General features: G+C 38.5%; 1 pseudogene across 1 annotated transcript in view; it reads right to left on the bottom strand.

The window, feature by feature from the left end:
• LOC308440109 (solute carrier family 49 member 4-like) overlaps positions 1 to 13,104 on the bottom strand; it is a 166,461-nt pseudogene extending 153,357 nt beyond the window's left edge. The window contains exon 1 of the transcript in view: positions 13,080 to 13,104. The product of the transcript in view is annotated as a solute carrier family 49 member 4-like (transcript). The remainder of the gene's footprint in view (positions 1 to 13,079) is intronic.
• Positions 13,105 to 13,635: the final 531 nt, after the last annotated feature.

Here is a 13,635-nt window from a genome sequence, read left to right as displayed (position 1 = left end):
TGGCCACCTTTTCTCCTCCTTTCCCAGAGCCTCTCACAGACCTATTTCATTCACACTTTCTTCTAAGTAATCTCTTCTGGGGACTCTTAGAGAGCTGAACCTGCTGAGTTCTAAACCTGCAAAAGGCAGAAGGTTAAGAACTCACACTTCTGTGAAATACCAGCAAGGACCTATGTCTGACCCAGGTGCCTCTTTCCCGTTCTCTCCTGACTAGGCTCTCTTTTAGACATTTCAAACTGGATCCCTCAGACATCTTTCCTCAGGCTCAACACAGACCTCATTTCTATACCTGTGCCCTTGAAGCACACCAGGTAATTCTTAATCAAAGAAAAGTTTTTAATTGATCATTCCTGTTTCACCAAGAGGTAATGTTAGCATACGAAACACCAAGCACCCTCTGTCCTACAGACAGCCCGCCCTAGGTTTATGGGTTTAATTACTTGGAAAAAGTCATCATCGCCTTTCAGATGAACATGGTCACTGCTCCCGGGGTTGATTGTGGTGTGACCTTTGATATTAAAGTGTCATTGGAACAATTCAAGTAAATGTTTGGCCAGTGGCCGGCTACTCCAGTAGTAGAATATATTATATCATATAAATAAGATAGCTAGAAGCGATGATTTGGAATGTTCTCTGAAGAAATGGTGAGTGTTGGTTCTGATGGATAATGTGGAGACTCTGAATATATCATTCCACAGTCTATATATGCCGTAAAGAAGAGAGGAACATTGGTGCTTATGGATAATCCAGACATCCTGAATCTATCACCTCACTGTACGTTCTGTAAGCCACAATCTACACGGCTAGATAGATATGGGTAATTATCACCTATGCGTCACTTCTCAAAAGCACATCTTTATGTAATAAGAAACCATTGCTGGTGTGCTCCACTTACTTGCTGTAAAAATACATCTGGGGGATGGGGAGGACGTTTGAAAGCAATTACACGCAATTTAACAATGAACTCGTCAACTATGCAGGAGGTCAGCCAATGTACACATCGTTATCCCTTCCATGTTCAGGGGCAATAATTTATTTATAAGAAAGAAGATAATTATGAGACTAGTGCTGGGGCCAGGGAGCTTCATGGTCTCCTTAACCATGCGAAATGCTCTTGAAGCCAACAGGAAGAAAGTATGTCACGAAAGTTTTCTATTGTCTCCTTTTTAATCTAAAATGTTTGTATAAAATGAAGTGATGTGGTTAAAGACTTAAAAACAATGAGAGCAACTTAAGTATTCTAGGATATCCTTTTACATATTTGGGAGTTCTTATTTTTGTTTTCTCTCTGTGCGTGTATGCGCACATGTGTGAGCAAGTGGATGTAGTGTGAGTGTATGTATATGTATGTGTGCATGTGTGTGTCTACATACATTTTGTGAGTGTGTTGTGTGTGAATGTGAGTATGTGGGTGTGCACATGTGTGAGCAAGTATGAATGTTTGTGTTGGTGGTGTGAGTGTGTCTATGTGTGTGTGTGTATACATGTGTGAATGAATGTATGTATGTGTATGTAGTGTGCATGTGTTTGCAGAAGTGTGTGTATGCATGTGTGTATGCATGTGAGTGTGTATGTGTATATATTCTGTGTCAGTATGAGTGTGTGGGAGTGTATGTCCACAAGTATATGTGTGTCAGTGTTTCTCTTTTATTCTCCATCTCAGACATTGAGGTAGGTTCTTGACTAATCCCTGAGCCCTTGGGTCTTTCAAACTGGCTGCTCTGTGCATCCAGTTTCTGCCCACCTCCTAGTCCATTGCTGGGACCACAGGGGAGCTGCCATGTCTACCCCATCTTTGAATGGGTGCTGAGAATCTGAACTGCAGCACTCATGCGCACACAGTAAGCATTTGTCCTACTGAGCGTCGGCCCAGCCCAGTGCATGGGCTATGAGTTTGATTTCTGAGTAAACATGCAGGCTATGTGTATGACAAATCCTCAACACCCTCACTCTTAGCACTATTTCCTGTACAAACCTTGTTCTGCTGCCAATGGGAAATAAACTACTCAAGGTCAAGCTTATCCTTGGGTACCTAAAAATCTACCTGTTCAGACATTTAGCCAGTACTCAGTCTTTTAAAAAGTAGATAAAATTTAGTACAGCATAGATTCAAATGCTTGAAATCTAGATTTTTTTAAAAAATAAATATTCTAGTTACCCACCTTGTCATTTTAAAGGGGGTAAAGGAAAAAGATGAAGACAATCTTTGGCACAGTTAATGCTAGATGTATATGATCACTATTTAAGGTGGTCCATAGTTAATGTATATGAAGAAAATGCATTTGTCATGCTCAGTGATCAGTTTTTTATGAATAAAATTATTTTAAACTGAGCAGATAAAACAAATTTCTTCATTGTGAACACCACTTTTATAAAACCTAACCCCAAACTTCCTTGCTAAATACTAAATATGGTTTACTTTCATAAACTCATTTATTTATTTTTTTTTTTTGTATTTTGGTAGCTCTGAAATAACTCTTTCAAATTCAAAGTGATTTTGCTCTATTCTAAGATTTATTTCTCTGTAAACAGAGGAGCAAAAATAATTCCTTGTAGGAGACACTAAAGAAATTGGCCATTTATATATTCACTTAGCAAACAACTGAGCAAATTAATAGCAAAGATACAGGCACCGGGGACTCTAGGGAAGAGAGTCCATGGACATCTCTCATGGTAGAAATGTGGTGTTTAGTTGTAGGGTCAATGGCTCCTTAGATACAGGCACCGGGGACATGCTAGGGAAGAAAGTCCATGGAGATCTCTCATGGTAAGAATGTGTTGTTTAGTTGTAGGGTCAATGGTTTTTTCTTATTCCTGTGAAAAATTACAGGAAATTGTATAGCCTGTGAGAAGGTGGTACACACTACCTTCTAGAAGTAGTAGGTAAGCTGAAAAGGAAGATGGGAGCTGAGGGAAGCCTCCAAAGTTAAGAGTACGGGATGCTTTTGTAGGGGATCAGAGTTTTGTTCCCAGCACCCACATGGAGTGGCTTGCTTAAGTCTTCAAGTCTACTCTTAAGGCAGCTGATACCTTCTGATGTCCACAGGCACCTGCCTGCACATGAGCACACGCACACACATATACACACACACATACATATACACTATGAATCTTTTAAAATGTCAGGTGATAAGTACCATGTAATGGAAAGAGTGGGAAGTATGTAGGCCACAGAGGACCATGAGGCTGTTGACCAGGCCTTTGTTGAGAGCGTGGGGGCTAACTGATCAGAAGGCTCCTGTCTGGAGTCAAAGATAAGTGCCTTCAAGCATATGTTAGCACAAAGTGGCATGCAGCCACCGTCAGAATCATTGGAAGTTCTCTCTTTACTCCTCAGGAATTCTTACCTTTCTGTTGGGTGATATGGTGATTTGGATAAAAGTGGCTTTAAAGGTCCGTAGGGTGTAGCACTATTAGGAGATAGGACCTCGTTGGAGTAGCTGTGGCCTTGTTGGATAAGTGTGTCACTAGGGAGAGTATTTGAGGTTCAGAACTTCTGACTACACTTGGAGGTCCCTTCATTTCTCACTACAATGTCCTATCTCCATGACAGAAACTGTTCTGTTCTTCAAAGCCTCTGGTTCCTGTGTTTGATCTGTGTGGCAATATTAAAGGGATTGTGGAATAAGGCCAGTCCTCATTGGACAGGCTGCCTCAGACAAAGGACAAAAATTGGATCTCAATACATTTGCAAAATTCTTTTATGGGAATACTTAGATGAGCTTTTGTTCACACTTGGTTTTACATTGCTATGATGAACACCATGACCCCAGCCAACTCAAGGCAGAAAGGGTTTGTTTGGCCTACAGGTCACACTGCATCATCTAAGGAAGACATGGGGGGAACCTGGAGGCAGGAGCTGAAGTAAAAGCCATGTTTTTTGGCCTGTTCCCTGTGAATTGCTCAGTTTGCTTTTTTTTATACAACCCAAGGCCATCTTTCCATGGTTAGTACTTCCCACTCTGGTCTGGCCCTTCCCACATCAATCAACAATCATGAAAATGACCACCAGATCTTCCTATAGGCCAGTCAGATGGAGGCAAATCCTTATTTGAGGCTCCTCCAGGCATGTGTAGGTTTTTGTCAACTTGTAAGTTTTGTCAACTTAATATAGCGTTTGGTTGAATTAGTGAGTAAAAAGGTATGTCTGACTGGGGCAAAGGATTTAGGAAATTTTTTATTCTGCCTATCACATGTGTTAAGCAAATGTCTGAGTCCATGCACATCATGTTTCTCTGGGGAGTGCATTTTGTAAGAGAAATCATCTTAATGGGATATTGTACTTTAAAAGACATACCTACAATGGCATGTGAGTGTATTATAAGGTTGTATATAGTATGAGTAGCAATTCACATGGCAAGGATTTGTACTTGCTTGCATATTGATTCTCATATTTGTGTATACTTGTGTGGTAAAGTGTAACAATTCAGTAGAGGTGCATAATATATATATATATATATATATATATATATATATATATATATATATATATATATATATATATATATATATGTATATATATGACATATATATATATGTCATCTTTAATATTCAATGAAGACTAAATATTGTTTTTATTAGGATGTGTCTTATACTTATCTATTAATTACTTCTAAGTTAATTTGGCAAAGAGGTATTATTATTTAGTAATTTTCTATAGCTCTTGTAATGCAGTGTTATTGTTTTCAGTATTATGTGCTATGCTTGTTTAAGAAACACATTTATTCTCTTATTTTTGAACTCTTTGAGAATTTCATAAATGCACTTTTCCCATATTCCCTTTTTCTCCACTTTCCCCAGCTACACAACTTTTTGTCTTGTTACCTAGTTGGTATTGTCCAAATTTTCTTGAATACATAGTCATGGAACCTAGAACATGGCAAACCTACCAGCAGCCACACCCTTAAAATGGACTCCACTCTCTGCAGCTCTCAGCTACTAATACTCCTTGCCTAGGGGTGGGACTTCCCTACTGAGGTGATATCAGGGACACTGGTATTTTAGCTGGTTTGAGCTTTCATGGGTCTGTGTTTATTTTGTCCACTGCTGTGAATATTGTGTGCCACTTCCACATTGTGTTCAGAAAACACATTTTCCTTGTAGTCAACCACCAACTCTGTCTCTTACAATCCTTTCTCCTCCTGTTCCTCAGCAATTCCTAAAGCTCAGGAGGAGGTGTGTGATAGACAGGTCCCATTGCTGAGCATTTTACAGTGAGAGACATATTTTTATTGATTGGGTAAATAGAAGAAAAATCCATGAAGCATTAAAAATACCATAGCATTTATTGGCTTGTAGTCCATTGTAGGGTTTAAAAATTCCTTTTATAAAATTAAAGAAGCAATACAAGATCATGTTCATATTATAAAATATAAAATGCAGATTAAGCTGAAGACATTTATGCTATTTATTTCTATTAAACCCTAAGAGTTTTATCTTATCCGCATACATAGCTATTAAATAGTAGTGCATTTACATTTACTATTATGCATATTTTTATATTTAATTGCATGTCATTATTTTGATTTTCAAAGCATAAAAATGAATATATGTTTTAATACTAAATACTGGGCAAGACATTTTCTTTATTATGTATATATAATAAAGAAATATATGTATATATATTTTGCATTTTTGTTCACTTTCTTCTTGAGTGCTACTGACTAGTAAGAGTATGTCTGGTGTCTGTAAGCTGCTTGTACTTTGTCAACTGGGCAAGTTGAGAACATTTCTTTAAGTTAAGTGTTTGATTTTTACTTCTTTACTTTTAAAGATTATATCTAAATTTGGTCACCTTTAATCTCGAATTACCAGCATTTTCACATGGGGCTTTTGTCTTTGTGTTTTAACTAGGAGAACTTTCCCATTCCATAATTATAAAGATACTTCGTTATCTCTGAGAGATTTACTAGTGCTTTAGTGATATGCATTGACATCATTTTTAATATCATTTATGGTGTCATAGAAACTAGTTCACTAATTTCATTCAATATGTGTTTATTTAGTTGTCATGAACACTTATTTTTCACATGTGGCCCTTGCTATTTAATAATCTTTGGCCTTATTATTGTGACTGATTATGGATAATATCTTAGAGTTCCATGTAGATTTCCATAATTTGGTTTGATTTGATTCTAATGGAATCATGTGACATATTTCTGTACATTTTCATATTCCTTATGGACAGAGGTTAGAACTATGAGTAAAATCTGACTCAGGTTCAGCAGTGGGGGTTGGTAGACTGCAGTTTGCTTGTGTTGCATTTCATCAGGGCAGCACTAAAATTCAGCTATAGATTTAAATGGAGCAAATCAGTTTCAATAGCATATTGTCTTCTTAAGGTAAGACTCCAGTACACTGCACTGATACTCTAGGCTTGTTTTAGCTAGTTATTTTCAATCAGAGCTTTAAAAACAAATTTCCTAGATTTACATTAGCTAGCAGTATTCTGGAAATAAATTCTGTAAATAAATTTTCTTGGTGGTAAAGAAACTAAGTTGCTTGTTTTCCGTGTCATGCAATTTGGACAAGAGATACAAGATAGATATTTACATCTAATGTCTAGAGAAAACAGTTGACAGTTACTGTTCAGTTGCATCCTGTCATAGCTAGTAAGGTAATTACTCCTCTTTCTCCTCTACTTCCTCCTCCTCCCCTTTCCCTTTCTTCCTCCTCCTCTTTTTTTTTCTTTTTCTTTTTCTTTTTCTTCTTCTTCTTCTTCTTCTTCTTCTTCTTCTTCTTCTTCTTCTTCTTCTTCTTCTTCTTCTTCTTCTTCTTCTTCTTCTTCTTCTTCTTTCTCTTCTTCTTCTTCTTCTTCTTCTTCTTCTTCTTCTTCTTCTTCTTCTTCTTCTTCTTCTTCTTCTTCTTCTTCTTCTTTCTCTTCTTCTTCTTCTTCTTCTTCTTCTTCTTCTTCTTCTTCTTCTTCTTCTTCTTCTTCTTCTTCTTCTTTTTCCCTTTTTCTTCTTCTTCCATGTATTTTTCCTTTATTTCAAATTCACTTATCATATTTTATTTTGTCTTATTAATAGCTATATGCCACATTCTGAGAAAGAAAAAGAAAGTTTATTTGGTTCACAGTTTTGATACAAGGAAAAAGTCTCTTACCTGGTGATTAGCTTCCTTCTAAAGTTCCAAGGTGGCACAAAAAAAAAAAAAAAAAAAAAAAAAAAAAAAAAAAAAAGGCATGGAGACAGGCTTCATGCAAGAACCCAGGAATACTTCAATACAACTCATTAACCCATTAACCATATGACCATGTGTGTAGTCAGGGATCTTTTAAAGGTCTCACCTGATTCCCCCCACTTCATATCTCATACTCAGCATTAAGTTTGCATCTGAATTTCAAAGGAGAAACTTTCTTTACACCAGCAGACCACCCGTTCTGAAACAGAGACTGAATATTAGATAGTTGCATTTATCATTCTTTTGATGTTAAAATTACTTTCTTTGGCCCATGGAAAGCTGGTTCATGCCTACTCTGTAGGCAATTTAACAAAATGCACTACCATTGCCTTGATTACTTTCTGGCTTTCTGATACAATACTGTATCCCAGAAATGCCTTTAGTTTTATTACCACCTTCCTTCCTTCATGCTTACACTTTTAGCATTAAAAAATTTTAAATCTACTTGATTAGAGTATAATTTGCATAATTAAAATGTAACTAGTTAAATGGGTTTTGACAAATATATGCACATATCAGATGGCCACTGCAATCCACATAAAACACCTACAAATTCTCAAAGTTTCCTGCCTCTCTCTAATCAAAACCTACCAGCACCGCAGTCCTGGGCAGCTATTAATATGTCTTTCTGAATAGCACTTCACAGTTGGTCTTGCTTATAGAGTTTCTTCAGAAAGAAACAAAATAGTATGTCTCTTCTTTCTAAAAGATTTTTATTCAGAACAAGGCTTTGAGACTCCACCTTATCATTTCTTGTAGCAGAAGTTGGTTCTTTCATGGGACCAAATAGTATTCTGTCCATTGAATGGAAGTTCACCTATTTAGTTGTTGGTTGACATGAAGGTTATTTTCAGTCTTGATTATGCTCTAAAGAAAGCTTCTATGATAATCATATGCAAATATTTAAATAGGAAATTGTGTTAAGTTTCATTAGGTAAGTCCTGTTTGGTCATCTTTCTGTTTGTTACCGAAATAAATGTTTGAGATAGACAATTGATAAGATAAAAGGTTTATTTTTGCTCATAGTTTTGAAGGTTTCAGTATTTGAATTGGCTGCCCTATTACTTTTGGGACTTGGACAAGGTTTCTATGTCATTCTAACTGCACATAGCAGAGAGAGCTCCAGTCAGAGTATCAGGGTAGAGAGAAAACAGAAGAGACCAGAGCTCTTATATTCCCATTGGTTACTTTTCTGTTGCTGTGATAAAATACTATGAGCTAAGGGAACTTAGGAAAGAAAGTGTTTATTTGGTCTCCCATTTTTCAGTGGTTGAGTCCATCATGGAAGGGAAGGCAAAGCACTGATTGTCCAGAGCAGGAAGTTGTGTTATCACATCTCAATTACAAAAAGAAGAACAAATGAATTAGAAAAGAAGTGAGGCTATAAACACTCAAAAGTCCATTTTACTCTCATACTTTCTCCAAAATGGCTCCAGTCTCAAAGGCTACACAACCTTCTCAAATAGCATTACCAACCAGGGACCAGGTAGTCAAATACACAAGCTTATGGGGGACATTTTTCACACTGCACTTTTCAGGAGTACACTCTAGACAACTTAATTTCCAACCTTCTAATGTTCTGTCAACTTGCAACAGCAGCACAGACTGGAGTCTGCATCTATTTGATGGGCCTTGCTGTATATTTAAATGGTAATATTCCACCTGCATGTACAACTTATGATGCATAATTTATTCTGTCATTCTTCAAGAGTCTTCCAAGTCCTAGTGGTCCAACATCATCCAAAATTCAAGTCTAAAAATTTCCAGGTGACTCCGAGCAAACTCAGATATATTCTCTATGGGAAAAAAAGAGAAAGCTACTAAGGAAATGAAAAGAAATCCTAAGTTCTATGGATCAACAACATCTGAATTAATTACAAATGTTACTACTGTTTAAGACATGGTGACAGAGCAGCATTCTCAGTCTGTGAGAAAGGAGTAAGACCACGGATGAGAAGAACTGGACCAAAGCAACACTGAGAATCATACTGGCAAACATTCAGTTCAATTTGCCATGTCTTCTTGCACTTGGAACATGTGTGGTATAAGATAATCTTAAAGTTCTTGGGAATCTCTGATCTTAAAGCTTTTTGAACAGCAACTTTCGTGGCTGCCCTTTTGGGATGGTGCTGTTAACTGCTCGCTGTCCTCTTTGGCAGGCATCTTATGTAACTTATATATCAAAATGCTGGCTTGGTGTAATACTTTTGAATCAAATACCCTGTCACTTTGTGCTGATTTTTAGAGTTGTCCTGCATCATATAACTTATAGCCCACATCCCCGCAGCATCTGTTTACAGGCCACAGTTCCCCCTTGGTCTCTGACCTTCCTGTGTTCCTCTCATAATCCTTCAAAATACCCCGCACCAACCTGAACAATCTAGGATATCTTCCTGCCTCAGAATCTTAAATTCAATCACACCTGCAAACATTTCTTTTAGGGAAAGGGTGCATATTTGGGGTATTAGGATTTGAGCATCCTTTTCTATCAGTCACACTTGTGATTCAGGTGTGATTGGTATTGAACTTTCAAGCATGACCATTTGGAAGGTAAGGCTGCTGTAATTTTTCACACCTTATTGATCTGGATAGCTCAGACGCTGATGGATGCAAGTGTCTGTGGGACCCACTGGGATCTGGAATGTTAACACATTTGCTCCTGCCTGGCAGGGAAGCATCCCCTTAGAGATGAAAACAACTCTCCTGGGATTGTTTAACAACTGGAAGCTGATGTGAACATCCCACCCACAGTTCCTCACAAATGCTGATTGTGTGTGTGTGTGTGTTTAAAGACTTTAAATTTAAAGATAAATAGCCACACCCTAAGAATAACTCCAGAACTCCTTAGAGATGCTAAGATACACCCTTTTGTCATTTATAACCAGTAATCAATGAATATTGGGAGAAATGGAACAGGGAGCAGTTGGGCTCAGTGTACACCACAGACAAGGATCTCACTGCTGAACCATCTACCCATGGAGTGCACAGCACCTGTTTGTGTCTTTTCTTCAATCAACCTCTTGTTAAATATAACTTGGGATGCAATCATGAATTAGTGTGAGATTCCCATAATAAAAGCATAGTATTCTACATGGTATCTTGACCTCAAATTCATGAACTTCCCTACAAACTTTGAAGTTAAAATATTAGAAGGAAGCATATTGGATTAAAATATGATGCTGTTCATATGCTAACATTATTTTTTGTGGCTAGTTATTAAAATAAAATATACAAGCAAATATTTGCCTTCTCACTGATATGAAAAATGACTTATTGCCTTGGTCTAGTGGAAGACTGGTTTTCATGTGACTAATTTTGCAGATGTTTGACATTTGATATCACTATGCTGTGGCTGCATCTTCCCCAAGGCATAGGGCTTTTGTCTGCAATATTGAAATGGACTCACAGATTCTGTTTGTATGTGTTAGCACTAGGAGAGAAAGAAAGAAAATGAAAAGTGTCCATGCTTTTCTCTGGTGACTAAACTTAGAACTGTTCTTACAATTTTCAGTTACATCCTTCTAGTGAATTTTTTTTTTCACATGATCCAAGCATCTTGCTGATAAGGTTGTGAGAAACAGCCTTCAGGTTGGACCACTCCCCAGATAATGTATCTGTGCAGCAAACCTAGGACCACTGATACCCAGATAACATGATACCATATATCACATTGTGTTATCCTGTATTCTTGGCTCTTCGAAGTCACATGACCTACACTGTAGTTCTCGGGGTCACTATCTACTTAAGTCTAGGTTAGACTGGGTTAGGTACTCTTTTATAATCTCCTAGAAGTCCCTGCACTTTATTTCATACCATGTAAAATTACTTGGATTAGATGCTTGGCTGGATAGATATTTAGTTCACATCTATCCATGATAGTAGAGAATGTAAACAAGCTGAAGACAAGTAACAAATGCAAATTTCAGAATCCTAGAAAGGGCCTAGTAGGCCCCACTTTTACTTTCCCTTCCAATGAATAGAGCAGGGAGGATGCTGGTCCTGGAATGTCAGACAGTATGATCACCAAGCCAAGGGATGATCTAGTTGTACAGTGCATGTGAGAGAGATGCAGCTAACTTTGTGGCATCAAGCCCGAGTGATTCAGTGAATAGCTGAGCCACAAACAATTGGGATGTTACAGAAAGTAATTATTGCCTAACTAATTTGTACAATGGTTACTTTACTGGAAAATCAGTTGATTACCATCTCTTTTGAAGCAAGTATATAAGATGAAGAAGAGATGAATGTGAATGGGAATGGGTACTAGGGCATAAATGTGGAACTTGGATCTGAACACAATTGACAAGGGAATGCTCTTGTCCTTGCATGGCACAGTAGAGCCAAGGGGGAAGCCTGAGGAATGAGGTTTGTCTTGGTAACCTTTATAGGACAGAATGCATCAGCATGTGTATCTTAGGAAGTTGTTTGTGATTTGTGTGACTTACTTGCTTCTCATGTTCTCTACAAGCGTGAGTGCAGACTCCATCACAGGCTTGGTGGGTATCCAGTTCTTAACTGAAATCTTTCTTTTCCCAGAAGGTGACCAGCAAGGGCAGATCTGTGTCTCTTGCTTTTTTCTGTCTTATCCCTCTGCTGGTTTCATAACACTGTTATCAATTTCTTAAGGAATTCTTAACAAAGTGTCACATACTGTCATCATCACCCCCTCCTCTTCCTACTACTCTTTTTCTTACTCCTCCTCTTACTACAACTCCTCTTCCTCCTCCTCGTCCTTCTCCTCCTTTTCCTCCTTCTCCTCTTCCTCTTCCACTTAGAGAAGGGGATCTCAGATGAGGGATTGTGCAGATCAGACTGGCCTGTGGGCATGGACAGTGGGTAGGGTTGATTACAAATTGGGATGGAAGGGCTCAGCTAAATGTAGACAGTATCACTTCTTGGGTAGGTGGTCCTTTGGTGTATAAGAACATTAGGTAAGCATGGGTCTGGGAGTAAGTCAGCAATTAATCTCCTCTGTGGTTCTGCTTCAAGTTCTTGCTCTGACTACCCTCAGTGATAGATCACCACCAGCTGTAAGTTGTTTTGGATCAGAGTGCTTCACCACACCAATAGAAAAGAAGTATAACACTGTCCCCAGGGACTGTACAAAGGAGAAGCTTTTTCATATTCCAGAAGGCCATTGCCAGTGTAGATCGCACAGACTTGGTCTGCCATAGGTCAAAGGAGGAGAAACAAAGATTGGGAGAACTTACTCTTGAGATCACAGTCTGGTTTTTAGGACTGTTGTCTGAAGATCCATTCTATTTTTTTGCAAGTCAAAGCAGACCATATATATCAGCTTTCTCCTTCTCTATGCATCTTGTCTGGGATAAGGTCTCATTTTTGCTCCCAGGTCAATGCAAGCTAGCAAGAACAAAGGTCATGTACACAGAGAGTCAAAAGAGTGAGAATCTCATCAATAATGTAATGGCTAAAAATCTAGATAAATATTACCACCGTTGAATGATCTCAGCTCTCTACAGTTCTTTGTGACCTGGCTTAGCTTTCCAGCAGCCTGGTGTTTCGTTTCCTAGAGAGCTGGGCACTTTCAGGAATAACAATATATTTCACCGAGTTGCTTGTGGGTCCGAGATCCTGCAATGGACCTACCAAGAGGTCAAAAGTTCATTTCCATTACAGGAATAAAGATATAAGAGTCTTCCTGACTAGCCAGTCTCTGGTCCCTCATGCTCCCCTTTCCTCGGGCTAAGGTCATCATGGCTGAACATGGTGAACAATGCGTCCTTGGAGGCAGCATCCGTGTTGCACCCAGGCATCTGTTCCATCAGGGGAAGCAATACGAGAAAATTTAAAAATCATTATACCAGCTGCTTACAATTTGTTGACCCACAATTAATAGAACAGTCAGAATAGATCACGTTTAGTTCAGCTTTACTCACCTTGGCGGCATAAGCACAGCGCCATGGGACAAGGGGTAGTGGAAATAAACAGGTACAAGGAGAGGTATTGGCAATTGGAGAGAGGTGGGGGGGATTTTGCTTTTCTAATGAATTAAGTGAATTTGGTGAAGTTTGAATACCATTTCTGAGGGATATAGAGTCTGGAAAGCACTTGTTCAGCTGTATGCACTTTTGTTTTTGAAGTAGAAACATCACCAAAGAAAACAGCTCCCATATGTTCTCACTTTGAAAATTTAGAATAATTAGTGCGCTTTAACGAGTCAGTAGATCTGTCTTCCATGTGAGTACCATACGGCACAAGCAGTAAATTGGTGGTTTTCAAGTGTTGCTGGCAAGCCTTGCCTGGGACTGAAGCTCAGGTGGGTGGAGGCTGTGACAATGGGAGCTTACTTATTCTGCCTTAAGTAGGTGGCTGCGTTTTTGCACTGCTCCGGTTTGCCACATATCATAATAAACAGCTCATTACCAGGCCCCCCTCCCCCAAACCGCAAAAGAACACAGTGAATGTGTCAAAAGGAAATAAATATTTACTGAA

Source organism: Micromys minutus (genome assembly GCF_963924665.1).
Source record: "Micromys minutus genome assembly, chromosome: 1".
NCBI classification, from domain to species: domain Eukaryota; kingdom Metazoa; phylum Chordata; class Mammalia; order Rodentia; family Muridae; genus Micromys; species Micromys minutus.
This window is presented reverse-complemented; position numbering and strand designations above follow the sequence as displayed.